The sequence below is a fragment of the Anolis sagrei genome, chromosome X (assembly GCF_037176765.1).
Source record: "Anolis sagrei isolate rAnoSag1 chromosome X, rAnoSag1.mat, whole genome shotgun sequence".
NCBI classification, from domain to species: Eukaryota; Metazoa; Chordata; class Lepidosauria; order Squamata; family Dactyloidae; genus Anolis; species Anolis sagrei.
In genome coordinates, this window is record NC_090034.1 from 63613980 (window position 1) to 63641456 (window position 27477).

The following is a 27477-nucleotide window of genomic DNA, read 5'->3' on the forward strand; positions in this document are numbered from 1 at the left end:
ATTTCTGGGAGTTGTAGGCCAAAAACATCTGGGGACCCCAGGTTGAGAACCACTGTTCTAGAACATGGCCATACAGCCCAAAACACCTAGAACAACCCAGAATTTTAACTTCTGGTATACATGACAATGATGACCTCCATTCATTTTTAAAGCCCCTTGAAGTTACTGCATTCCTATCCTAAATGGTCATCTCCAAATGGAGCCATTTTGCTTAGCTGTGCTTTCAGGGGACATCTCTGTACTAGGCCTGGGTAACAACGGAAAAAAATTGTTTCTAAACTCGTTTCGTTTTTAGGGGGTCCATTGCGTTTCGTTTTTTAAAAGAATTCCGAATTTTTCTTTAAAAAATTTTCGTTATTTACGAAATTTCATAAATTTTGAATTGATTCGTTAATGGCGGACGCGATTGCGCAATACGCTAAAAAAAACTTCCAAATGGGACAGGGGGAACTTCTGAAGCTTCCCTCTCCCTCTGTTGTTGACTGTTGGTGTGATAATTATATTTTTTTCATAGAATCATAGAATCAAAGAGTTGGAAGAGACCTCATGGGCCATCCAGTCCAACCCCCAGCCAAGAAGCAGGAATATTGCATTCAAATCAGGAATATTGCATTCAAATCAACAAATGGCCATCCAGCCTCTGCTTAAAAGCTTCCAAAGAAGGAGCCTCCACCACACTCCGGGGCAGAGAGTTCCACTGCTGAACGGCTCTCACAGGAAGTTCTTCCTAACTCTCTTGTAGTTTGAAGCCATTGTTCCGCGTCCTAGTCTCCAAGGAAGCAGAAAACAAGCTTGCTCCCTCCTCCCTGTGGCTTCCTCTCACATATTTATACATGGCTATCATATCTCCTCTCAGCCTTCTCTTCTTCAGGCTAAACATGCCCAGTTCCCTAAGCCGCTCCTCATAGGGCTTGTTCTCCAGACCCTTGATCATTTTAGTTGCCCTCCTCTGGACACATTCCAGCTTGTCAATATCTCTCTTGAATTGTGGTGCCCAGAATTGGACACAATATTCCAGATGTGGTCTAACCAAAGCAGAATAGAGGGGTAGCATTACTTCCTTAGATCTAGACACTATGCTCCTATTGATGCAACAACTATAAATAAAACAAACAACAACTATAAAACTTGCACCAGACATACGGAAATAATAACGAAACAATTTCAAAACGATTTCGAAACGATTTTGAAATGATTTCGAACCAATTATGAAACAATTACGAAATAAATTGAAAAATTCGTTTCGAATTTTAGTTGCTCCTGCATGGCTCAATATCGGATCGTAAGCTAATTTAAATACGAATCAATAACGAATTACGAAATTAACGAACGAAACCGCCCAGCCCTACTCTGTACACAGTATTTTGTCTTCCTCTCTTGCTACAGATTGCTTCATGTTGCAAGCACTACTGCAATGACGCCTAGTGGCAGAAAATAAACATTACATCACATGTGGAGTAGGGCTGACACATCTAAAGAGCAGGGACCACTATGAGATAGATAGATATTCCCAGAGAACTATATACCATATTTACTTGAGTCTAATGTGCCATCGAATCTAATGCGCACTTCAATTTTCAAAACTCTGAAACCTCAAAAAGTATTTACCATATTATGCAAATCTAATGCACACTTTTGGAAAGGCAATTTAGTCAAAAAAGGTGAGCATTAGAATTGAGTAAATAACAGTATATCATATAATGGTTAGTGCTCTTTATATACAGGCCGTCCCCAAGTTGCAAGCATCTGACGTACATATGACTCCTACTTAAGAACAATTGAGGGGAGACAACAGGAAGTGAGAGAAATCTACCTTCAGAAGGAAGGGAAATTCACTCCTGGAAGAGTTATTATCATTTGGGGGCGGGGGGTCAAGTGTCTCCATTTAGGCCAGTGTTTCTAAACCTTCCTAATGCCGCGACCCCTTAGTACAGGTCCTCATGTTGTGGTGACCCCCAACCATAATGTTATTTTCGTTGCTACTTCACAACTGTAATTTTGCTACTGTTATGATTTGTAATCTTATATGCAGGATGTATTTTCAGTCACTGGAACAAATTTGACACAAATACCCAATACGCCCAAATTTGAATACTGGTGAGGTTGGGGGTGATTGCTTTCGTCATTTGGTAATGCTGGAGTTGCTGGGATTTATAGTTCAACTAAAATCAAAGAGCCTTCTGAACTCCACCAATGATGGAATTGAATCAAACTTGGCACACAGAATTCCCATGACCAAGAGAAAATACTGGGAAGCTCTGGTGGACACTGACCTTGAGTTTTTTGGAGTTGTAGTTCACCTACTTCCAGAGAACACTGTGGACTCGAGCAATGATGGATCTGGATCAAACTTGGCACAAATACTCAATATGCCCAAATGTGAACACTGGTAGAGTTTGGAGAAAATAGACCTTGCCATTTGGGAGTTGTAATTGTTGGGATTCATAAGTTCACCCACAATGAAATAGCATTCTGAACCCCACTGATAGAATTGGACCAAACTTTCCACACAGAACCCCCATGACCAACAGAAAATACTATGTTTTTTGATGGTCTTTGGTGACCCCTCTGACACCCCCTCGTGACCCCCATGGGGGTCCCGACCCCCAGGTTGAGAAACACTGATTTAGGCTAAAGTGATGTTCCACAACATTCATTCCACAATGTAGATGAATGTAGATGTCCTAGGCCTAGCTCTGTTCAACATCTTGATTAATAACTTAAAACAGTGGTTCTCAACCTGTGAGTCCCCAGGTGTTTTGGCCTACAACTCCCAGAAATCCCAGCCAGTTTACCAGCTGTTAGGATTTCTGGGAGTTGAAGGCCAAAACACCTGGGGACCCACAGGTTGAGAACCACTGACTTAGATGAAGGGTCAGAATGACACCAAATTGGGAGGGACAGCCAATACTCCAGAAGACAGGAGCAGAATTCAAAATGACCTTCACAGATTAGAGAGATGATGGGCCAAAACTAACCAAATGAAGTTCAACAGGGACAATTGCAAGATACTCCACTCAGGCAGAAAAAAATGAAACCAGTCCTTTGAATGAAGTGTGATGCTGGAGAAAAGTCCTAGGGAAAGTGTGGTCAGCAAAAAAGGCCAATGAATGGGCAAATCAAGCTAGAAGTCCCCACAGAAGCCAAAGTAAGTAAATGGAGGATGTCAGTTTGCCCAATGGCAAATGCCACCTCTTAAACATTAGACAATATGTTAGAAACATATGGTCTGTGCGCATTCAGAAGAAGACTTACAAGCCACTCTAGATGCCTTTGAAGAAGTATATGAAAAATTTGGCCTCTCACTGAACATTGAGAAAACCAAAGTGCTCTTTCAGCAAAAGGCACCAGCCAATCCCTCTGCAATGCCAGAAATACAGCTTCATGGTGTAACGTTAGAAAATGTGGACCATTTCCGCTCCCTTGGCAGCCACTTCTCCCACAAAAATCAACATCAACACTGAAATACAACAGTGCTGAGCTCTGCAAGTGCAACATTCTTCCTAATGAAGCAGAGAGTGTTTGCAGATGAGGACATTCATGTCACACTTACCTTCTGAAACTATTTCATCAGAAATTGCCTCCAAAAATCCTGCAAATATCTTGGGAAGACAGGTGGACAAACATCCACATTCTGGAAGAAGAAGCAAAGGCCACCAGCATCCTTCTCCATCAACTCCGCTGGACTGAAGGCCACGTTGTCTGAATGCCCAAGGATCATTGTCTCCCAAAGCAATGAGTCTACGCTCAACTCAAGAATGGAAAACAGAATGTGGGTGGATAGGAAAAGAGATTGAAAGATGGGCTTAAAGTCAACCTTAAAAACAGTGGCATCAACACCAGGAGAGAACGTGAAGCCCTGGCTCTTGAGTCTCAAAATGGAGGTCAACTGTGACCAAGAGTGTTGTGGAATTCAAAGAGTCATGAATGGAAGGCAGAAGGGAGAAATGGTTCAAGAGGAAGAAGCCAACCTTTGTCAGGACCACCTTTCACCTGGAAAACAATGTTCTCACTGTGGAAGAAAGACCATGCGGGTCAAGAATAGGCCTCTACAGCCACCTATGAACCCACCGCCAAAACCCTGCATTTGAAAGGCCATCCTACTCAGACATGAGGGATTGCAGATGATGATGTTAGAAGCATTAATGGCCTTTTAGTAACTTGTAAATAAAACAGAAGTTCCAATATTATTGCTGTTTGCAACAAAATTTTATCTTGCATTACTACAAAAGCATTTTTAGAGAATACTTTGTATTTAGGAATATAATAAATAACTCTTGGTTCAGATTACGCGAGGCCAATGCATACATTATATAGCAGAGCTTTCCAAACTGTGCTGTAACACACTGGCATGTGGGCTGCAGTGAGTGGGTGTGTCACATGGACATAACAAGACTCTTCTGAGTCTATGTGAAATAAGCAATAAATAATATGTATGTATATATATGTGTGTGTGAGAGAGAGAGAAATGTTTTCATGCAACATTTCGTTATTACAATTTTAGTATGGGTCTGCATGTCTTCTAAGTGGTTCATTTAACCTCTGGTTTGCTAGTAAAACTGTGTCACAAACCTATAGCGGTCTAAAAAGGTGTGTCAACAACATGAATGTTTGGAAAGATCTGTCATGTAGGCCAAGATCGTTGGTGGGTGGGCCCTGGCAACAATCATTATTATTATTATTACTAACTGTCCCCTGCCACGCGTAGCTGTGGCCCACAGGGGGTTCTGTGTGGGAGGTTTGGCCCAATTCTATCGTTGGTGGGGTTCAGAATGCTCTGTGATTTTAGGTGAACTATAAATCCCAGCAACTACAACTCCTAAATGTCAAGATTCTATTTTCCCCAAATTCAACCAGTGTTCACATGTGGGCATATGGAGTATTCGTGTAGAGTTTGGTCCAGATCCATCATTGTTTGAGTGCACAGTGATCTCTGGATGTAGATGAACTACAACTCCAAAGCCAAAGGACACTGCACACCAAACCCTTCCAGTATTTTCTGTTAGTCATGGGAGAACTGTGTGCCAAGTTTGGTTCAATTTCATCGTTGGTGGAGTTCAGAATGCTCTTTGATTGTAGGCGAACTATAAATCTCAGCAACTACAACTCCCAAATGACAAAATCATTTTTTTTTTTAGTGAAGGACATACATTGGGTTATTAGGTGTCTTGTGTCCAAATTTGGTGTCAATTCACCCAGTGGTTTTTGAATTCTGTTAATCCCACAAACTAACATTACATTTTTATTTATATTATTATTATTATTATTATTATTATTACTATTATTATTATTATTATTCCCCTGTTTTCAGAATGTTGTTCTTTATTTATTGTCCTGATTTTAGAGTTTTTAAAACTGGTAGCCAGATTTTATTCATTTTCATGTTTTCCTCCTTTCTGCTGAAATTGTCCATGTGCTTCATGTGGATTTCAGTGACTTCTCTGTGTTGTCTAGACATGGTGGTTGTTAGAGTGGCAGAGCATTTCTGTGTTCTCAAATAATATGCTATGTCCAGGTTGGTTCATCAGGTGCTCTGCTATGGCTGACTTCTCTGGTTGCAATAAATAAGTCTTGTCTCCTTCATGAGGGCCTTCAAATCCAGCCTCCCTTCCCCCTCTCGCAGGATGGCCCGGGCGATCATATTTCCACCATTTTATTTGCTCTTCAAAAACTTTTCTGGCCCTTTGGATATATTCTTTGCTAACCATATTTTTCACATGTCCATGTTTGATATGGTCCAACTGTAGTATGTCCAGATTGCACTTTATGGTTTGTCCATTTGGAATCTCTATGCCTTCGGTGTGAGTAATTTTCCCTTTCTTTAATGTCAGTGTGGTGCATTTGTCTAGGCCGAACTCCATACTGATGTCAGTGATGATTCTGACTGTGTTGGTCAGTGACTGGATTTCAGTTTCTGATTTTCCGTAAAGCTTTAGATCATCCATGTACAGCAAGTGTTTTTTTGTTGGGGTTTTTTTGTGAATTTCTTGCCATTTGGTAGCCAAGATTTGTTTTCTGTAGAATTACTGACAGTGGGGTCATTACAATGATGAGTCGCCCTGAAAAATTCCCCTCTTGATGTTAACAGTTCCGTAGCTTTGGTTTCCCACAAACAGCTCAGTTTTCCATTGTTTCATTGCATTTCACTGCATTTTCAATGAACTTTCCAATATTTTCACAAACCCCGATGACATGTAGACATTTGATGATCCAACTATGTGGCAGTGAGTCAAATGCTTTTTTATAATCAATCCAAGTTGTATAGAGATTTGTTTTGCGGCTTTTACAATTCTCCAGTATCATTTTGTCAATCAGAAGCTGATCTTCCATGCTCCTACTTCTTCTTTTATTACCTTTTTGTCTATTGGGAAATTGTTGCTTCTGCTCAATGTTTGATGTTTTGTCTTATGTCAAGTTATAAAAGGCAGCATTTTTTTAAAATAAATTTTTATTAGAATTTTGCAGTTTGTACAAATAACATTTAAAAGGTATAGGGAAGGGTTGTGAAGGGAGAAGGGGGGGGGGTTCCTGTTTTTCAGCTTGTCCTGCGTTTTCCACAAAGATTCATTTCATCACAGGCAGCTGCTCCTGAGTAGAACGTTTATGAAACACTTCTGTAGGTGGGAATGATCACATTCTTCTAGAGTTTGTTATTACATCAGAAAGGTAAGTGTAGTGTAGTGCAGATGACTTGCTCAAGGCATTTTGTCAGTCAAAATATTTTGTCACGTGGATCACAATATCCAAAAAGTTTCCCTTACCCTATCACCCAGTAAAAATGACATGAAATTAAAGAACTGATAATAAGATAATCTAAAAATAACAATAACAAACAATAATCCAACACTTCCTTTAGCCTCACGGCAGAGCCATCCCTGAGCATTAGCATACTAACCAATACAGATACTCTAATTGTAATGAAACATAGTTCTTTACCCCAGAAATTAATGCAACATATTCTTATAATTTTCCATTTTTCACCATAGTATTAAATCTCTTCTGAATTTACACAGCTATATCTAACGGGTCATGATGTCCAAGTGGAAACTATAACTTGCTGCAGTTTTGTTTTGCTTAATAAAGGGAATGACAATATTAATGTCTCTCAATCCAAAAATGTCTCTTAATCCAACTGTTAACATATTTTCCGTTAAACATGGGTTTTTTTATTCAATAAAGTTTGAAAACTCAAAAACAAAGGTAAGTTAATCAGATACACAGTCTAGACTTTACAAAAGCTGACTTCAGCAAACTTGGAAGAAGTAAGCGTGATCCCATGGCCAGGAAAACTAATAGAGAAAGGAGTTCATGATGGATGAGTGTTTATTAAAGGTGAGACACGGGCAGTCCCTGAGTTACGGACATCTGACTTAGGTACAACCCTTAGTAACAAATGGGCCTCTTCCCCTCCCTCCCTGTCATACAATCTCAGTGATGAGCCAAAGTGTGTTTATATTGCTCCCTGTTCCTTTCCTTAGCTCCCTGCTGCATTCTCTCCCTATTCCTTTCCTTTGCTCAATGCCTGACACCTGTTTAAGTGCCATGGCTCAATGCTATGCAATCCTGGGATTTGTACTTTTGTGAGGCAACAGCATTATTTGGCAGAGAAGGTTAAAGTCCTTGTAAAACTATACCCCCCCCCTCCCCCAGAATCCATAGCACTGAACCAAGGCAATTAAAGTGGTGTCAAGCTGCATTCACTCTACAGCATAGATGTATCTAAGGAAGCTGAGGAAGGTTAACCAGGAAAGGCTCCTTCAGGGAAGGAGCCTTTCTCTCGTTTTCCTTTCTAGTACCGCGCACTGGGCCTGTTCCGACTTACATACAAATTCAACTTAAGGATGAACCTAGAAAACTCATCTTGTATGTAACTTGGGGACCATTTGCATTGGAGACGCCATTTCAGATTTCATTCAAAGGAACAATGGGAGGTGTTTTGGTGAATAGCAGTGTTAGGAAACAGAAAGAAACATACACGAACGCTCTGAGCTCAAACCATGTTCAGAGGACACCACAATGTTGACTGCAGATATTCGGTCAGCTCTCCATATTCACTGAGCTTTGGGGCACAGGAGAGTGAAGAGCCACAAATAAAGAAATCAAGACTTATTTACCTGAGAGAATACCTCTCTACGAATATATTGGTCTTCCAGCATGACATTCTGGTCAACGTTTGCTAGAAGCTGGTCAAGGAATGACATTGGAGCATCTAGATATTCCTGGTGAGGCATTTTCTCTTTAAAAAATCCCCAGGTCCTCCAGCATGACTGGAGGAAGCTGATGATAAAGTCACACTGAAGAACATATAGATGCCTAAATAATTTTTTTAATCAAGTCTGTGAAAAATCGATTGGAAAAAAGTGGAGGAATGGCTACACTTCCAAAACGACAAAGTTCACAAACAATGTTGACCATCAGAGGTACACACTGGCCCTCTTTGCCGCATGCAACAGCAATTTTGTCATCTGTTGTATACAATGTATGTGGGAAAGAAAACAAGACCTCGCCGAAACACATAACTCCTTTCAAGCCCCAATAATTTGTTGTTTTTTTTAAAAAAAAAAAAAAACCAATTAAATAGGCATATTTAATTATCATTATATACGGAGACCAATTCTAAATACCTGGAACAGATATAAAAACAGAATTTACACAAAGACACCGGAGTGGATGTCCCCACATGAGGGGGAGAATACCCTCCAAGGGAAATGGCTAACCTACAGGGAACTGATCCAAACTGATTTAGAAAAACCAGAAATAAAATCCCTAGAGGAACTGAACCAAAAGGGCCTTAAATGCAATTGGCTACTGCATAGACAATTGCGAGAGAAATTTAAAGAACAACTTAGAACCTCAGGCTTCCAGACAGCGAAAACATGGTTTGATGTGGCAATGTTTCAGAAACCAAAAGGTCTTATATCATATATATACAAAAATTTATTGACTTGGCACACGGAAGAGGAAATAGTAAAAGATTCTATGGTTAGATGGGCCCAAAATATAGGCCAAGAGATAAAAATGTCCCAGTGGGAAAAGACATGGAAGAGAAGAATGAAATACACTGCATGTCAAAACCTAAGGGAAAATGTTTATAAAATGCATTTGCGATGGTATCTCTCTCCAGAGAGACTAGCTAAGATGTACAATTGTTCCAACAAATGTGGGAAATGTGGGAAAGAAAAAGGTACATTCTACCACACATGGTGGACTTGTAGCAAAGTAAAAAATTACTGGAAACAGATCCATGTATATCTTGAAAAAATGTTAAACACAAATTTCAAAATGACACCTCAAATGTACCTTTTGTATATGCCCGAGGAAGAATTAGAAAGAAAATTTGGAAAAAAATTGTTTTACACAACAGTGGCAGCTAGAATTGTATATGCTAGATATTGGAAAACCCCAGATATACCTCCTTTAGAAGAATGGGGAAAATATATTATAGATATGTTGATAATGGACAAAATAACTGTATTATTAAGAGGAGAAATATTAAACAACTTTGTTAATGAATGGCAACCAATGATTCAACACCTTAATGTAAAGTTAAATTAAAAATGTATATAAAGGATCCTATAAGACTGTAGACAAGGAAGAAGTGGATGTAAAGTAAGAATCTATGATATCTTTCTATGTAATATTTATAGTAGACTGTGACCCCTTAATAGAAATATATTATGAGATAAATGATTATAGAATATTAATAGAAAGTATTGCACTATATGCAACAAACACAAATGTATGTTTACTTAAAAAAATAAAAAATAAAAAATGATCTTTTTAATAAGCCATTTCTTAGAATAGGGTTATTAAAGTAGACTGAGGGTCCCCATAATTCTGGCCCCCAAATCTGTCCTCAATGTTCCATGGAGCGAAATCCAGACAATTCTAGAAAGAAACCTGCTTTGTTCTAAAAGGAATCTGGACTGGGGCAGAGTCTATCTTCAGGAGAACAAAGACCCCAAACACATAACCAAAGCAATATTGGGATACCATTCCCGGAGTTAGTTATTTCTCGTGTCAGAAGCAAATTGAAACTCTAGTTATAATGTATTAAAAACCACAAAGTTAAAAACTTGGCATTATATTAAAATTTCCTTTGACCACTTTGAGTGCCTCCGGTGTTGCTGTAAGGAGGTCCTTCACTGTGCATGTGGCGGGGCTCAGACTGCATTGTAGTCAGTGGTCTGTGGTTTGCTCATCTCCACACTCACATGTCGTGGACTCCACTTTGTGGCCCCATTTCTTAAGGTTGGCTTGCAACTCATGGTGCCAGAGTGCAGTTTGCTCAGTGCCTTCCAGGTCGCCCCATCTTCTGTGTGCCCAGGGGAGAGTCTCTCATTTGGTATCAGCCATGGATTATGGTTCCGGGTTTTAGCCGCCCACTTTTGGTCTCGCTTGCTGAGGTGTTTTTGCAAGTATCTCTATAGACCTTAGAAAACTATATCTTGATTTAAGGCATTGGTGTGCTGGCTGATATCCGAACAGAGGATGGGCCGGAGATGTCACTGCCTTGGTCCTTTCATTGCTGGCTGCTACTTCTCGGCGGATATTAGGTGGTGCAATACAGGCTAAAAGTGTAATTTCTCCAGAGGTGTAGGGTGTAGACATCCTGTGATAATACAGCATGTCTCACTAAGGGCCACATCCACTATTTTAATGTGGTGAGATGTGTTCCACTGGGCATGAATACTCGGCAGCAGAGTAGCAAAGCACAAGGGCAGATGTCTTCACTGTGTCTGGTTGTGATGCCCAGGTTGTGCCAGTCAGCTTTCGTATATTATTTCTAGCGCCCACTTTTTGATTGATAGTCAAGCAGTGCTTCCTGTAAGTCAGAGCACGATCCAGAGTGACTCCCAGGTGTGATGCAATGTTCCAGTGAGATTCCTTCTCAGGGCTCAAGATGCTTGTCTGTTCTTAAGGTGAAAAGCACACGTCTGGGTTTTAGATGGATTAGGAATCCTGGAAAGAAGCGACGAGCGGAGTGCCGCAGGGTTCCGTCCTGGGCCCGGTCGTGTTCAACATCTTTATTAATGACTTAGATGAAGGGTTAAAAGGCAGGATCATCAAGTTTGCAGATGACACCAAATTGGGAGGGATAGCCAATACTCCAGAGGACAGGAGCAGGATTCAAAACAATCTTGACAGATTAGAGAGATGATTGGCCAAAACTAACAAAATGAAGTTCAACAGGGACAAATGCAAGATACTCCACTTAGGCAGAAAAAAACGAAATGCAAACATACAGAATGGGGGACGCCTCGCTTGAGAGCAGTACGTGTGAAAAAGATCTTGGAGTCCTCGTGGACAACAAGTTAAACATGAGCCAACAATGTGATGTGGCAGCAAAAAAAGCCAATGGGATTTTGGCCTGCATCAATAGGAGCATAGTGTCTAGGTCCAGGGAAGTAATGCTACCCCTCTATTCCGCTTTGGTTAGACCACATCTGGAATATTGTGTCCAATTCTGGGCACCACAATTCAATAGAGATATTGACAAGCTGGAATGTGTCCAGAGGAGGGCGACTAAAATGATCAAGGGTCTGGAGAACAAGCCCTATGAGTAGCGGCTTAAGGAGCTGGGCATGTTTAGCCTGAAGAAGAGAAGGCTGAGAGGAGATATGATAGCCATGTATAAATATGTGAGAGGAAGCCACAGGGAGGAGGGAGCAAGCTTGTTTTCTGCTTCCTTGGAGACTAGGACGTGGAACAATGGCTTCAAACTACAAGAGAGGAGATTCCATCTGAACATGAGGAAGAACTTCCTGACTGTGAGAGCCGTTCAGCAGTGGAACTCTCTGCCCCGGAGTGTGGTGGAGGCTCCTTCTTTGGAAGCTTTTAAACAGAGGCTGGATGGCCATCTGTCAGGGGTGATTTGAATGCAACATTCCTGCTTCTTGGCAGAATGGGGTTGGACTGGATGGCTCATGAGGTTTCTTCCAACTCTTTGATTCTATGATTCTATGAATCTGCTGGTTTTCCCTACAGCAGGCAGTAAGAGCACCTAAGGCTTCAGAGAGCTTCTGTTCAACCATTTAAAACGTGGATGTGGTTGCTTTAACAGTGGTATAGAAGAGGGCATTTCATCAGGTGTTACTTATTACATGTTTGTGTGATAAACGACCTGTGCTAAAGTTCCCTCTTCTGCATAACTATGAAAGGTCCAGAAGCTGCCTCCTATTTTCAATCCGGCAATTCTGGAATAAGAACCCGAATATCTTAGTATGATCTAGTTAAAGCTCAGAGCGCAATCTGATTGAGAATCTGTGGCAAGACTTGAACCTTTACCAAGAAGAATAGACAAAGATTGCAGGATCCAGAAGAACAGGCGAAGATTGTAAAGCTGAGAGAAGCTTAACAAGGAATACTGTAATGGTTGACGAAGGCACTCCTGCCAAATATTGATCTGGGGCAGTGATCCCAGTTTGTGTTCATTTATTTAACTTCTCTGCCATAATAAGCATGTTTTGCACCTTCTCAATATTGTGCAACTTGTGGACATTGAGTGCTATAAATTCTAATTAGATCAATATAAGTTCTAGGTTGCAACACAACACAATGTGCAAAGTCAAAAGAAGGCGAATAGACTTAAGGCCACAATACACTTAAGTGAATCATACTAAACTATGTGGCTATGCGGATACCACAATATGTAGTTTAATGGCTCGTTGCATAAAATAGTTACTAATTTCAGGCACTCCCTGCTGCTTTTGTCTGTAGTCCAAACTATGATTTTTTTTTTAAAGTTCTTATTGTCAGTGAGAAAGTGTATCACAACAATGTCAATTGAAGCATTTTTTACCCTGTGAGAAGAACCTAAAAAGTTTACTTGCTTTCATCAGTGACAAACGTTGTTATGAACATTAGGAAGAACTTCCTGACTGTGAGAGCCGTTCAGCAGTGGAACTCTCTGCCCCGGAGTGTGGTGGAGGCTCCTTCTTTGGAAGCTTTTAAGCAGAGGCTGGATGGCCATTTGTCAGGGGTGATTTGAATGCAATATTCCTGCTTCTTGGCAGGGGGTTGGACTGGATGGCCCAAGAGGTCTCTTCCAACTCTTTGATTCTATGATTCTATGTCTTAAAACTTGTATTTGGCATACAAAGCACTTTTATGGGGAAGAAACTTTCATAACATTTTCACTAAAGCAATGTAAAACAATAAATGAATAAAAAATATAAAATGTAAGAACACTGAAAACAAAGGGGGAAAACAATGAAATGCTATATAGAGAAATGTTGAAATGCAGTAAAATTAATGTAGATTAAAAAGAAAAAATGGGGAAATATGAAGATGGTGTACAAAAGACGAAATTACAAGAACGGAATTTTAGTCAAAATATTCAATTATTTGTATTAATATTACTCATGGGTATGTAGCAATCTTAAATACATTTGTCAATATTTAGCAGCAGTTGGTGCAACAAATAGAACATATCACACTTTAGAGATTTGCCTTGGCTAGAAGAGAGAGGTCAGTTGTGTTTTTTAATGCTTTTATTTATTTTATTATTTGAACTTATATGCCGCCACTCCCCTGGGGCTCGGAGCGGCTTACAAGAATGGCTAAAATCTAACAAAATTTAAAAGCAGTTTAAAACAATTTAAAAACAGCAATATCAAACATTAAAAGCCTGTCGAAACAGGTATGTCTTCCATGCCCTGCGGAAAGCTGGTAAGTCCCGCAAGGCACGGACTTCAGGTGGCAGAGTATTCCAGAGTGATGGTGCCACTGCTGTGAAGGCTCTGCGTCTGGTTGCTGTTGGACGCAAGGTCTTGACACTGGAGACTTCCAATAGATCTTGGTCCTCAGAACGGAGGGATCTCTGGGGTTGGTAGGGGGTGAGGCGGTCCCTCAGATACATCGGCCCCAGACCATGCAAGGCCTTAAAGGTGAGTACCATCACTTTGAAAGTGATCCGGTGCTCAATTGGTAACCAATGCAGCTGTAGTAAGATTGGTGTTATGTGGTATCTCATCTAACACAATTTAAAAACAATTTAAAACAATTTAAAACAACGTCAGAGATCAAAGGCCTGTCAAAACAGATATGTCTTACATGCCCTGCGGAAAGCTGATAGGTCCCGCAAGGCACGGACTTCAGGTGGCAGAGTATTCCAGAGTGATGGTGCCACTGCTGTGAAGGCTCTGCGTCTGGTTGCTGTTAGACGCAAGGTCTTGACACTGGGAATTTCCAATAGATCTTGGTCCTCAGAATGGAGGGATCTCTGGGGTTGGGAGGGGGTGAGGCGGTCCCTCAGGTACATTTTAATGCCTATGTGTATTTATGTATGTGTGTATTTATTATATAAGGGAGATAAAAGAGTCGATGGGGGAAGTTTTGGAAAAGAAAAATCGGGGGATTACCTTAGGATTGATGTATTTGTGGTGTTTTAATTGGGTAGATTTAGGATGTATTTTTTATTTCATAAAATTAAATTTAAAAAAGAATGAGATGGAGAATATATAAATGTATAAATAGAAGCAATGTCGAATCATGCAAAAAGTCTGTAACCTCACCTTTGAAATTTTCTGTGAAATTTTCATTCTCACATGAGCAACGATATACTTCCATAGTTCAAAACTGTTCCACGAAGAGGACGGCCGCTATTAATAAAAAGCAAACTCTTTGCGCACTTAATGATTATTTTGAGGCCCAACTGAGTCTCATTCAGCAAATTGCCAAAATCCTTTTTCCAGCTGTGCTTTGTTAAAAGGAGTGTGGCAGACTGAACAGGGCATTTTCACTCCTAATTTGAATGATGACTAAATGGCCACAAGAACTAAGTTAGCATTGCTTTTCCCATCTCATTCATTTCTCTTCCAGGAAATAACTCCACCAAAAGCATTTTGTAAGTTACACAGCTGCCAGAAATATAATACCCCTATTTACTCGAGTCTCACACGCCGTCGAATCTAATGCACATCTCTATTATCAAAACCATGAAACTTTAGAAAGTATTTATGATATCAGGTGAATCTAATGTGCACTCTAATTTTGGGGAATCATAGAATCAAAGAGTTGGAAGAGACCTCATGGGCCATCCAGTCCAACCCCCTGCCAAGAAGCAGGAATATTGCATTCAAATCACCCCTGACAGATGGCCATCCAGCCTCTGTTTAAAAGCTTCCAAAGAAGGAGCCTCCACCACACTCTGGGGCAGAGAGTTCCACTGCTGAACGGCTCTCACAGTCAGGAAGTTCTTCCTAATGTTCAGATGGAATCTCCTCTCTTGTAGTTTGAAGCCATTGTTTTGAGTCCTAGTCTCCAGGGAAGCAGAAAACAAGCTTGCTCCCTCCTCCTTGTGGCTTCCTCTCACATATTTATACATGGCTATCATATCTCCTCTCAGCCTTCTCTTCTTCAGGCTAAACATGCCCAGCTCCTTAAGCCGCTCCTCATAGGGCTTGTTCTCCATAGGGGAGTAAATTAGTCAAAAAAGGTGAGCATTAGAATCAAGTAAATACAGTAATGGCTTTAAAAATGTACCAAAGTCAGACTCTTTATCAATAATGTTTGTTTACTACGAAAGCTTATAGATTCCCAAATTGAAAGTAGGAATATATGGCCAATGTGTTGGCTGTGCAGCCAACACAACACCCCAGTGATTCTGGCCAAGAAAACCTTCCTTCGACAATGAAAAATAGGAATGATTCCAGACAAAACCAGCTGTTTCCAATCTCAATGGGGCAAGAGTTTGCCTAGATATGAAATAGGAACTGATCACGCTCCAGAAACAACTACAAGCCTGATCCTCCTTGTCTTCTCCTGCTCCTCAGAATAACTCAAATTGCAATAGTTGTTTTTTATACAAAAGGAAAAGCGGGCCAGTAAAAGCACACCATTTCATCCTGCTAGGAAATCATACATGCATTTTAATGTGCCACCTGCTTATACAACTCAAATGCCAGAATTACACATAGCCCTTCAAAAATCAGGCAAATTTTAGAGTAGGAAGCATCCCCCTACTCTTAAAAAAGAGTTTAAAATCTTATTAATTCATCATAGCTGTTCCTGACCATCGCTCTTTTATTATTTTTCTAAAATTAGTACCAAAAGGTCTTTTATGAGATGAGCAGGAAAGAAGGATGTTAAAGTGCAAGCCACACATGCAGTGATGAGACAGAACACAGCAGCTTCTGTCCAATATTGCACCATTTCACATAGAAAACTTCACTTCTGTGCAGTTAATACTGATGTAAATCTATTAAAATAGTTCTATACTGACACTATAAAAACACACCCAGTTAATGTTGACCTAAATCTAACTGTTAGTGCTATTCTACACAGGCACTATAATACAGTTTGGAAGTGGATGAAAACAAACATATTTCATAGAATCATAGAATCAAAGAGTTGGAAGAGACCTCATGGGCCATCCAGTCCAACCCCCTGCCAAGAAGCAGGAATATTGCATTCAAATCACCCCTGACAAATGGCCATCCAGCCTCTGCTTAAAAGCTTCCAAAGAAGGAGCCTCCACCACACTCCGGGGCAGAGAGTTCCACTGCTGAACGGCTCTCACAGTCAGGAAGTTCTTCCTCATGTTCAGATGGAATCTCCTCTCTTGTAGTTTGAAGCCATTGTTCCGCGTCCTAGTCTCCAAGGAAGCAGAAAACAAGCTTGCTCCCTCCTCCCTGTGGCTTCCTCTCACATATTTATACATGGCTATCATATCTCCTCTAAGCCTTCTCTTCTTCAGACTAAACATGCCCAGTTCCCTAAGCCGCTCCTCATAGGGTTTGTTCTCCAGACCCTTGATCAGTTTAGTCGCCCTCCTCTGGACACATTCCAGCTTGTCAATATCTCTCTTGAATTGTGGTGCCCAGAATTGGACACAATATTCCAGATGTGGTCTAACCAAAGCAGAATAGAGGGGTAGCATTACTTCCCTAGATCTAGACACTATGCTCCTATTGATGCAGGCCAAAATCCCATTGGCTTTTTTTGCCGCCACATCACATTGTTGGCTCATGTTTAACTTGTTGTCCACGAGGACTCCAAGATCTTTTTCACACGTACTGCTCTCGAGCCAGGCATTGTCCCCCATTCTGTATCTTTGCATTTCATTTTTTCTGCCTAAGTGGAGTATCTTGCATTTGTCTCTGTTGAACTTCATTTTGTTAGTTTTGGCCCATCTCTCTAATCTGTCAAGATCGTTTTGAATCCTGCTCCTGTCCTCTGGAGTATTGGCTATCCCTCCCCATTTGGTGTCCTCTGCAAACTTGATGATCATGCCTTCTAACCCTTCATCTAAGTCATTAATAAAGATGTTGAACAGGACCGGGCCCAGGACGGAACCCTGCGGCACTCCACTCGTCACTTCTTTCCAGGATGAAGAAGAAGCATTGGTGAGCACTCTCTGGGTTCGTCCATTTAACCAATTACAGATCCACCTCACCGTAGTTTTGCCTAGCCCACATTGGACTAGTTTCCTTGCCAGAAGGTCATGGGGGACCTTGTAGAAGGCCTTACTGAAATCCAGGTACGCCACATTCTTCCTCCTCATCTTCCTCTGGCCTCATGGTCCTGCCAGTCTCCATTTCCACAGTTCATGGAAACACAACTAACAGTCCGTCTTCAGGAATACCCGTATTAATCCAAATGGATTAATACGGGTAAAGGCGGGTGGAAGACGGGGAAAGGACACGAGTTGGCTGGCCATTGCAGAAGATGGGGAAAGACAGTCAGGAACGAAGTAGGGTGGCTCCCTCTGCTTTCCACTTGCTCGTGAGATTAAGTCCTGAGAGCAGACCCACTGAATCAACGACAGCTTGGCAAGGCAACTCTCAAGTAAACTTCACTGACTCCATTGGCTTTTTGTCATTCAGACTAGCAACTGGATTGAGTATATCAGTTTCCAAAGCTATACCTCACCTCGTGTCAAAAATTTCTATTTAATAATAATGATTACAATAATCATAATCATAATAATACTTTATTTCTAACCTGCCCTCTCTCTCCAAAGGGACTTCCAGAGACAAAAATGGCAAGCATTCAATGCCATGTGCAATGACAAAAATAGAAATAAAACAGAGTCAAACAAACAATTAAAAACAAACAGTTAAAAAAAAATAAGCCAATGAAACAACCTAGGCTAAAACATGTAGTCGACGACAGAATGTTCCCCTTCCCTTTCTTCTCCATCATACTCCTATAGAGTTGGCATTTCACTAAGTTCAAATTTCAATAGGCAGACAAGAGGACAGGTGAAACCCCCTCCACCCATATGATTCCATCTTATTGTTACAGTTTTAGCCTCCATAATGTCCCAGGGCGCTTCCAGACAGCACTAAATCACGGGATTTAGTGAGAGGCAAAAAATCCTGGGATTTCAGAGGAGGTCCACATGCAGGCCTGTTGGTCCCAGGATTTCTGCCTCTGTTGTCCAGACTTGATGCTTTGTTCTGAGATTTAGAGGCTCCCAAGATGGCAGCCACAGGACTTCTGCCAGAAACCGGAAGTTTTTTAAAAAACCCGCAAGATGCAGATATGCGGATCAGTGCAAAAGTTCCGTTCTTTGTCCTGGCTGAAGAAACTGTGCCCTCCAGATGTTTCATGAAGTCTCTGCCTCACAAACAAAGTTTAAAGGGTAGTGTTGCAATCCAGAGCAGGGAACGAGGCCCTAAGATAACTATCCACCACACTTGGCTGTGAAAAACAATCCTTTTTTATTGAAGAAAAATGGTTACAAAATAAAGGGAAAATGCAAGTCAAAAGCCACAGCAAAATCAGCAAACATGAATTTAAATGGACACAGCAAAACCAAAAGCCTCACTAGGAAATACTGGAATCTGTTAGCAATCCACTAACCGTACTTGATATCCTAGAAATCTTCCCAAACTATGGCCAGGGAACCGGGAGAACTGCCAAGGTCTTCATCAATTCTGAAACGATGCCTGAACTGAGACAATTAGCCCGGTGTATTGCAATTAAAACTCAAGAATTGATTCCGTGAACCGCCCTTCTGTTTTGAAGCCAATGTTTTTAATTCATGAATTCGGGAGGAACGACGCAAACTGAGTGATTTACTTCTGTCTTCCCAAATTTGGCCCCTTCCGTTGTCATTACAGTTAACAGGTGCAGAAGGGAGGGAAAGTTCAAGGTCTCCCTCTGATACATTCTCATGAACACTGGTACTTTCATTTTCCAAATCTACAGAAGTTCCTTCCTCACTAATTTCAGGAGCATTGGCATTTTCCAAACCTACAGAAGTTTCTTCCTCACTAATTTCAGGAGCATTGGCATCAAAAGGTACATTTCCACTAGCATCAGTAAATATACTTTCATTAGCATCAGGAGGAACAAACAGAGAATCAGGTTCAAGTTCAAACTCAGGCTGAACCCCAACAGGTAGGACCACTTCTTCCCAAGTAAGCACTGCTCAATCAAACAAGAACACACACTTTCAAGCCAGGAACAAAACTTTGTCATTACTGACACTTTTTAGAGCCTGGCTGCCTGGCCACCTGTCCAGACAGATTTGATTGTGTACTTGTGGCATCAAACAACAGGGTGCTGTTTCTGGATTATACATGGCTGTTCCTGATTGCTCTTCCTGTGAAAAGATGTACAACATTGACTAGGGGGCCACAACTTTGTCCTGGCCAGAGAAAATATGCCCTCCACACGTTTCATGAAGTTTCTGGCACAAAAACAAAGTTTTTGCCTTCTACTTAAGTGTCACCTACTTAAGTGTCACCTTCTTTTAGGAACCAACCAATCAGGAACAAAACCAATCAGGAACAAATAAATGCAATTTGTTTCATAAAGATCAAGTAGACAGAACATATTGTAAAGAACAAAAATAACTTTCTGGCCTTGCATCGCACATTTTAGTGCAAATATTAAGACACAAATAGTGTTCAATTCAGCAAGTATTGCTGAGGAACCCAGGAACAAACCCAGATTTTAAAATCCCGTGATTTCCGATTGCAGGGACATACAGACATGTGACAATCCAGATATTTGGCTTCCTGCACCAGGAAATCTTGGGGTTTTTGCCTTTTGTAGCAATTGCTTCCAGGTTAACAGGGAACTGTGTTTGGCCACCCTCCTGTTTGCTGCAGAAGCTCCTGGGATAAAGGTACTGTTTGTACAGGCCCCCAGAACACTAAATCCAGGGCATGTGGAGAGAAAGGATTTCTGGCTACTACGGCACATGAGCAGCCCTGTTGTTGTCATTGTTGGCTGTGGATGTGAACATTCCTGGAGAGAGATATCAGTATTTCAAGGGAAGTTTGTATAATATTTATATATATATATATATATATATAAATGTGTGTGTGCACGCGCGCGTATTATTTGGAAAATGATCTATTGCTTTCCTAGTATGCAGCTCATCCTGTCGTTCTGTCATGTGCGATGTTACACAAGTGTGTTGGTGTGCTGCTGACCTGCACATATGGATTTCTGACCTGCTTGCCAGCTAACTGCCTGTGGTCCAAGACATCTACACAGTTTTAAGTCAGGGAAAACAAGCTGCATCTCCTTGCCATTCAGGGTTGGCATTTTTACCTTGTTGTTGATGGAAGTGATGCCCCACTGCCACCACTACCATCATTCCATTTAGGAAGCTGAGCGAGCTAGAAATCCAATCCTATTTCAATAATAGCAATAAAAATTTAGGTGTCCTTTGGGCAGCAGACTAATTAAGAAGACTAATATACTAATATACAACTCTGTCCTCCACAGTTCAGAGGAGGAAATGATAGGAATGACCAGAAGACACAGGACAAATAGATGGACATAGCTGCCCGTGGCATCTCTCTTTCTGTCCTAGGGCAGGTGCCATCCTGCCACCATCACTAAAGAACAATTACACGTCACACCTTAAAGTCAACACATTTCCAAAGGGACCCAGGATCACGCCTTTGGGTGTTTCCGTCAGATATTTCTGATTGTGCTACTTATTAAATACACTTTGGCCAGTAGCTTCTGCTAAACTGTCATTCTGAAAGCCATATGCTTAAGTATTCGCATTCAGTGGTAAGAGGGTAAATATGTTTTGATGCTTTTAAACTAATTTTTTAGTGCTGTTTATGTTTAATTCTGTTTTAGTGTTTGTATATTTGTATATTTTAAATTGCATACCAAGGCTTTGATGTTAAGCCACTTTGAGTCCCCTTTGAGGAAATAAAGTGGGGTATAAATAAATATCTATATAAATAAACATGTAATATTCATTTGTGGGATTAACATAACTCAAAAACCATTGGACAAATTTACACCAAATTTGGACACAATACACCTATCAGGCCAATGAGTGACTATAACTCATAAAAACACTGAAAACACAGCAGAAGGGACTTAAAATCCAAAAAAATAATAAAAAATACATTACAACACATGCACAAAATCACATAGATATACATAAACACACACATATATATACACATACATATATACACATATACACAAATATATATACACACACACAAAACACATATACACAGACTGGGCCACAGCAACGCATGGCAGGGGACGGCTAATAATAATAATAATAATAATAATAATAATAATAATAATGTGTGGTAAATCTCTATCCATGGAATAATGTCTATGGAAGCCAACGTGATGAACAGTGGCTTCCATAGAAACAATCCCATCAACAATCCTAAACTGCAGGTTTTGAGTCACTTTGGGGTATAAATAAACATAATCATAATAAGAACATGTTAATTCATAATCAACAGTGCAGTTTTAGCTACACCAAAAGCAGTACCAATCCAAAATACTTTATGTTACAACCAGGATAGCCCATTAAACAATACTTTGGCAAGAAAAAGCTACACCGAAACACACGAACATATACACATCCCATGACTGCTGCAAAACTCAGCAGTAGTAGATAAATCTAGGGCCATGGGAAATGGCACATAAAATCACCACTGTTTTCTCAGCACATGTTAGTACCCAGGAGACACCAAACAATCCCCAGATGAGACCACTCAAACACATTATCAACAAGCTAAAACCACTTCTGGAGAATAACACAACCCTCCCACAAACTCAGGGCGGCAGGGTTTATTTATTACTTTATTACTCTATCAACAGCCTCCAAATCTTGCAACAAGATACACAAAATGGATAGGAAATGATGGCCAAGTTCCAGGCCTAAACCCGAGTGCAAATGTTATATTCACCTCCTTTTTGAAAGCAATATCACAGTGGCCAATAACACCACCTACATCAGAGACATATTTACTTAGATGTGATCTGTGCCATCCTATGTCATCACTGCTTCTCTACCCTTGTGCCATCGCGCTTGGGGGCTATTATTCTTAATGAAGGAGGGATGGATGTGGCACCTTTCCCCCAAGGGATTGCTTCTTGCCCTCCTATAGGAAACTGGAACTCCCAAAAACCCAAAACGCTGTAAATAGCTCAAAATAAGTTTTCTTTATCACAAAGTCATTTCTTCAAAGCAATGAGCTGGAAAACTTTAGAGGGGTGAAGGAAAACATATGTTACAGTCTCAATTAGTCCTGGGTCCAAGGGGTTTGAAGCTGAGAAGCCTCACCAAGTTTCCTCTTTCCTCAATGGCTGTGAATGCCGGAGCAAACCACAACCCCAGTTCAGATGGCCTATGTTTTGAAGACTCAGGATCTTCCTCCAGTGGCAAAAGAACCGGCTTGAAGGCGCTTGGGATCTCCTCAATGTTATCCAGGACGATCTGGACATAAAGCATGAGTCCCAAGGGTAAAAAACTTCAGAACTGGTGCTAAGAGGTAACTTAAATCAGGGTCCTCTATAATCAAGTCTTTTACTCACGTCCATGTGGTATGAACTCTGATGGCAGAATGAAAAGAAAAATGGAAGCTCTCCCCTCTTGCAGGAAGAGGTGGAGCCAAACAGTACTGATTGACAGCTACAAGCAACCAATCCATACAACTATACATAAGCAAGGTAAAAAGGGGCAGGAATAAGCATGATACAACAGTTTAAATCTTACAACTAACAGTTCTATACATAGGTGGCGCCACTCGCGAAGTCATAACCCTCGATGGTGGACAAACAGGACAATCTCCACACAAAGGAGTCACGGTCACTAACCTGGTGTTAGAAATGAGAACCCCAAAACCAGTTGCAAAAGAGCTCAACCTTTCTGGGCACAATAAAAGATTGGCGTGTTGCAGTCCTTAACAAAAACTAGAAAGGTAAAATACCAAATTGAATTATAATTAGACATCCCAATCCCTTATCGGAGGCATGAGCAAAGAAAATGGTTTTTTGGCACACTGCATATATCAATACAAGAGTCCTTCCTACTGTTAACAAAATAAATAAACACAAGGAAACTGACTTTCAGACAGCAGATTTATTGCTTTCACACATCAACACTAACTGACCACTGTAAAGATCTGAAAAAGCTGCATCCCCTTCTGCGGCCCTTTTGAAATTTAGCACGAGGAATTAGTGTGAATTAGTTCACACAAACACTCTCCATTCATCTGCCACTGGCCTGGTCCTCGCCTCAGGCATGTAGCCGGGGGGGGGGGGGGAGCCCCCCCCCCCCCAATTCTCATGGTGGTTCGCGAAAAGGCCTTACTGGTGCATTATTTAAACTGTTATGTTTATTCATATCATGATCTGATCACCATACTCAATCTATCCCATATGCATGGGGGTATTGGGGTAATGATACAAAAGGTTTGCTAGGCTAGACCCTCTTTCACTCAGACTCAGCCCCCCCCCCCCGAAACTCAGCCCCCTCCCCGAAACCCCCCTGAAAAAATTCCCCCCCCCCCCGAAACGAAATCCTGGCTACGGGCCTGCCTCGCCTGATATATGATACATTATATATAATACTGCATTTACTCGAATCTAGTGTGCCATTGAATCTAATGCACACCTCAGTTTTCCAAACCAAAAAAAAAGGATTTGCTGCCAAATGTAATGCGCAGAGGAAGGAAACCTTTTTAGCCAATGTTTCTGCTGCTAAAAACACTAGGAAAGACAGAAATTACAATGGAGCCCTTTTCAGTGGTTCAAGTTTTCAACCCAAGGTTGAAATCTCATGAGTAGAATCTGTCCAGTTAATCCTCAAAGAAACTTTTAACATGAGGACTGGACAGGGAAAGAGAATAGAAGAGGGAAAGAGAAAAGAAAGGAGGGGAAGAGAAGAGAAAGAAGGTAAAAGCAAGAAGGGAGAAAGAAGCCTTGAAAGAAAAGGCACAGAGAGGAAAAGAGAAGAGAAAGAAGGGGAGAAAGAAGCCTTGATAGAAAAGGCAGTGAGAGGGAAAGAGAAGAGAAAGAAGGTACTATATATAAACATTTTTTGGGTCTCCACAGTAAACTTTTGCTTCAAAAGGGCTCCGCGGCTTTAAAAGTTTGAGAAGCCCTGTTCCAGACCATCCCTGGATCTAAGTGACCATGTAAATCGGATCCCCCAGAGATCTGGTAACCCAACAACATAATTCATCCCTTCCCCACTCCCTCCCCGCCCCACAAGTCCATGCATCTCTGTCAATGGCATCTCAGAATCAATAATCTGACATTGCAGAATTTTCAGACAAATGGGTGGATATAGAAGGTGTATGTGAGAAGGCTGGAAGCAACCAACAAGATGTGAACATCTCCAATGAACACCAGTGCTTGCAGGTGGTTCAACACCTGCAAGAGACCCTTTGGCTGAATGACGAATGATTCTGTGGTTTCCCAGTTTCATTCACTAAAATATTATGTCAACAATTCATTAAAACTTATTTTCAAACAGCTTCTTTTAAAAAGTTCAACAAACAAATCTGATCTGAAGGTTTCTTACCTAGGAGGGCGCAACCATGTGCCTCGATTCATTCATATCCGCAACACTCCATAAAGGGGGGGAGGGGGGTAGCGCAGGGAAGCCGATCCATGAACAACCATCTGGTAGAGAAAAGCAACATGACATTGAACATGAGTTCAGAATACATTCTAATATCACTGAAGGGGACAGACACGACATTAATAGAAAAACGTGGTTGCCAACTACATGAATAAGCTTGGACTCAGGCTTGTCTGTACTGACAATGCAGTTCGAAGCTGACTTGAGGCCATGGTGGGCACAAAGTAAACAGCAAAAATGCACAGTACACCACGGATTAAATGGGAAGCAGCACAAGAAGGTCCGATGTAAGCCATATAACATGCTGCCACTGAGCCAACTATATCCCAGATCCATGGTGAAATCAACTTCACAAAATGCATAGCACACTGTAAACTACTGCTGAAGTATAGTAAATAATCCCAAATGGAGGCTGCTGAAAAATTGCCCAAAATAACAGGCAGCTGGAGGTTACATGACCCCCAGAAAGATACTGCTAACTGTCATTTTTCTCCCCCTTTTTTCACCCCAGATGCCTTTAATGCACTGATGCGCCATCTCTCCAAGAAACAGAACAAGAAAATGTGCAAAATAATTTGATGCAAGGTTCTGTAGTAAATGTAATCACTTTCCCGGCCTCAAACCAGTTCCAGATCTGTCAATCTAATCACCCATGCAGAGAAACTCATTCTTCCCAAACCAACTCCAAACAGGATTATAGTGTCAGTGTAGAAGTGCCTTCCCTGGCCTTTGCCCTTCTCTTTACCAGACACAAACAAAATGGAAGTGCCTCCTTGGAATCACAGAATAATAGTGTTGAAAGAGATCCCATGGGCCATCTAGTCCAACTCCTTCTTTCGAGCAGGGAAAGCACATTCAAAGCCGCCGCCCCCCACTCCACCCCACCCCACCCTCAACAGATGGCCACCCAGCCTCTGTTTAAAAGCCTCCAAAGAAGGAGCTTCCACCAGACTCCAAGGCTCTTTTTCTTATGGTCAGGAAGCTCTTCCTCGTGTTCAATGGAATCTCCTCTATTGTCATTTGAACCTATGGCTCCACTGAGTCCTAGGTCCCAGGGCAGCAGAAAGGAAGCCTGCTCCCTCTTCCTTATAATCATAATAATCTAATAACTTTATCCTTGTATCCTGCCACCGTCTCCCCAAAGGCGTTGGGGGCGGCTTACACGGGTACAAAGCCCAGTCACACAGAGCTAAAATAGAGCACAATAAACTGTATCATATAAACATAAACCATCAACCTAAATTGTTGTATACCTAAATTGTTGTAAACCGCTCTGAGTCGCCTAAGGGCTGAGAAGAGCGGTATACAAATAAAGTAAATAATAAATAAATAAATAAATCAACAATCAACAACTAGCAGCCGAGCACAGTGGACATGTTCAGAACCAAAAGGGTGAGGCAAGGGCTTGTGAAATACAACTACAATGACGGGGTTAATAGTAAAGTGCAAGAGCCAGAAGGTAAGTTAGGGCAAGCCAATTTGTGCAATGCAAATGCAAAGGCACAGCCAACAGAAAAGTGCAAAACCCAGATATTAAATGATAGCTAGGAAGCCCAAATCAACTAGTGAACCGATTAATCAAAGGCACATTGGAACATCCAAGTTTTTGTGTCTTTACAAAAAGTGGACAGGGTGGGCATTCATGTAATCTCCCTGGAGAGAGAGTTCCAGAGCGGGGGGGGGGGGGGGGGGGGGCACCACCGAGAAGGCCCTCTCCTCGTCCCCACCAAGCTCGCTTGAGATGGAGGTAGCAGCGAGAGAAGGACCTCCCCAGAAGATCTTAGAACTCATATAGATTCATAGGGGAAGTTGCGGTCGCAAAGATAGGCTGGACCCAAATCATTTAGGGCTTTGTAGGCGATAACCTGCACCTTTAATTGGGACCGGAAACTTATCAGCAGCCAGTGGAACTGGCTGCTCCCTATAATTCACTCCAGGTAGTAATCTGGCTGCCAGCCTTTGTACCATTTGCAATTTCTGGGCCATCTTCAAAGACAGCCCCATGTAGAGCACATTGCAGTAATCCAATCTGGAGGTAACTCAGGCATGGACCACCGTGGCATGGACCACTCGGGGTACGGTCACAGCTGGTGCACCAATTTTAACTGCGCAAAGGTCCTCCTGGCCACTACCAACACCTGACCTGAGTGTCAGCGCTGAATCCAGTAGGACCCCCAGGCTGCGGTCCTATGTCCGGGGGTATGGGACCACATTGAGCACAGGTTGCCACCCTATGCCTTGATCGGCCTCGTGACTGACCAGGAGGACCTCTGTCTTGTCTGGCTTAAGCCTCATCTTGTTAGTCTTCATCCAGTCCATCACAGCTGCCAGGTGCTAGTCCAAGATCCGGAGGACTTCCTTGGGTTTCAGTGGAAAGAAGTAGTAGAGTTGTGTGTCATCTGCGTACAGATGGCACCGAATTCCAAAACCTCACTCAGCAGTTTCATGTAGATGTTAAAAAGCATGGGGAATAGAATGGAACTTTGTAGGACCCCACAGGTCAAAGGCCAGAGGTCCGAGCAAGTGTCCCACAGCTTCACCAACTGGGTGCGATCCTTCAAGAAGGAGCGGAGCAATGCCCCCAAAACCTATTCCAGAGAGCTGCCCTAGAAGGATACCATTGTCGATGGTATTGAAAGCCGCTGAGATGTCCA

The 27477-nt window shown here is 41.6% G+C and overlaps 1 protein-coding gene across 4 annotated transcripts in view; it reads right to left on the reverse strand.

The window, feature by feature from the left end:
• HIVEP3 (HIVEP zinc finger 3) overlaps positions 1–27477 on the reverse strand; it is a 182260-nt gene that overhangs the window by 71794 nt on the left and 82989 nt on the right. For 3 of the 4 annotated variants that reach the window (XM_067473636.1, XM_067473639.1, XM_067473635.1), the window contains one exon: positions 24764–24864. The exons of the other annotated variant lie outside the window; for it this stretch is intronic. The gene's annotated coding sequence lies outside the window, so the exon portion shown is untranslated. The remainder of the gene's footprint in view (positions 1–24763; positions 24865–27477) is intronic. 4 annotated transcript variants of the gene reach the window in all.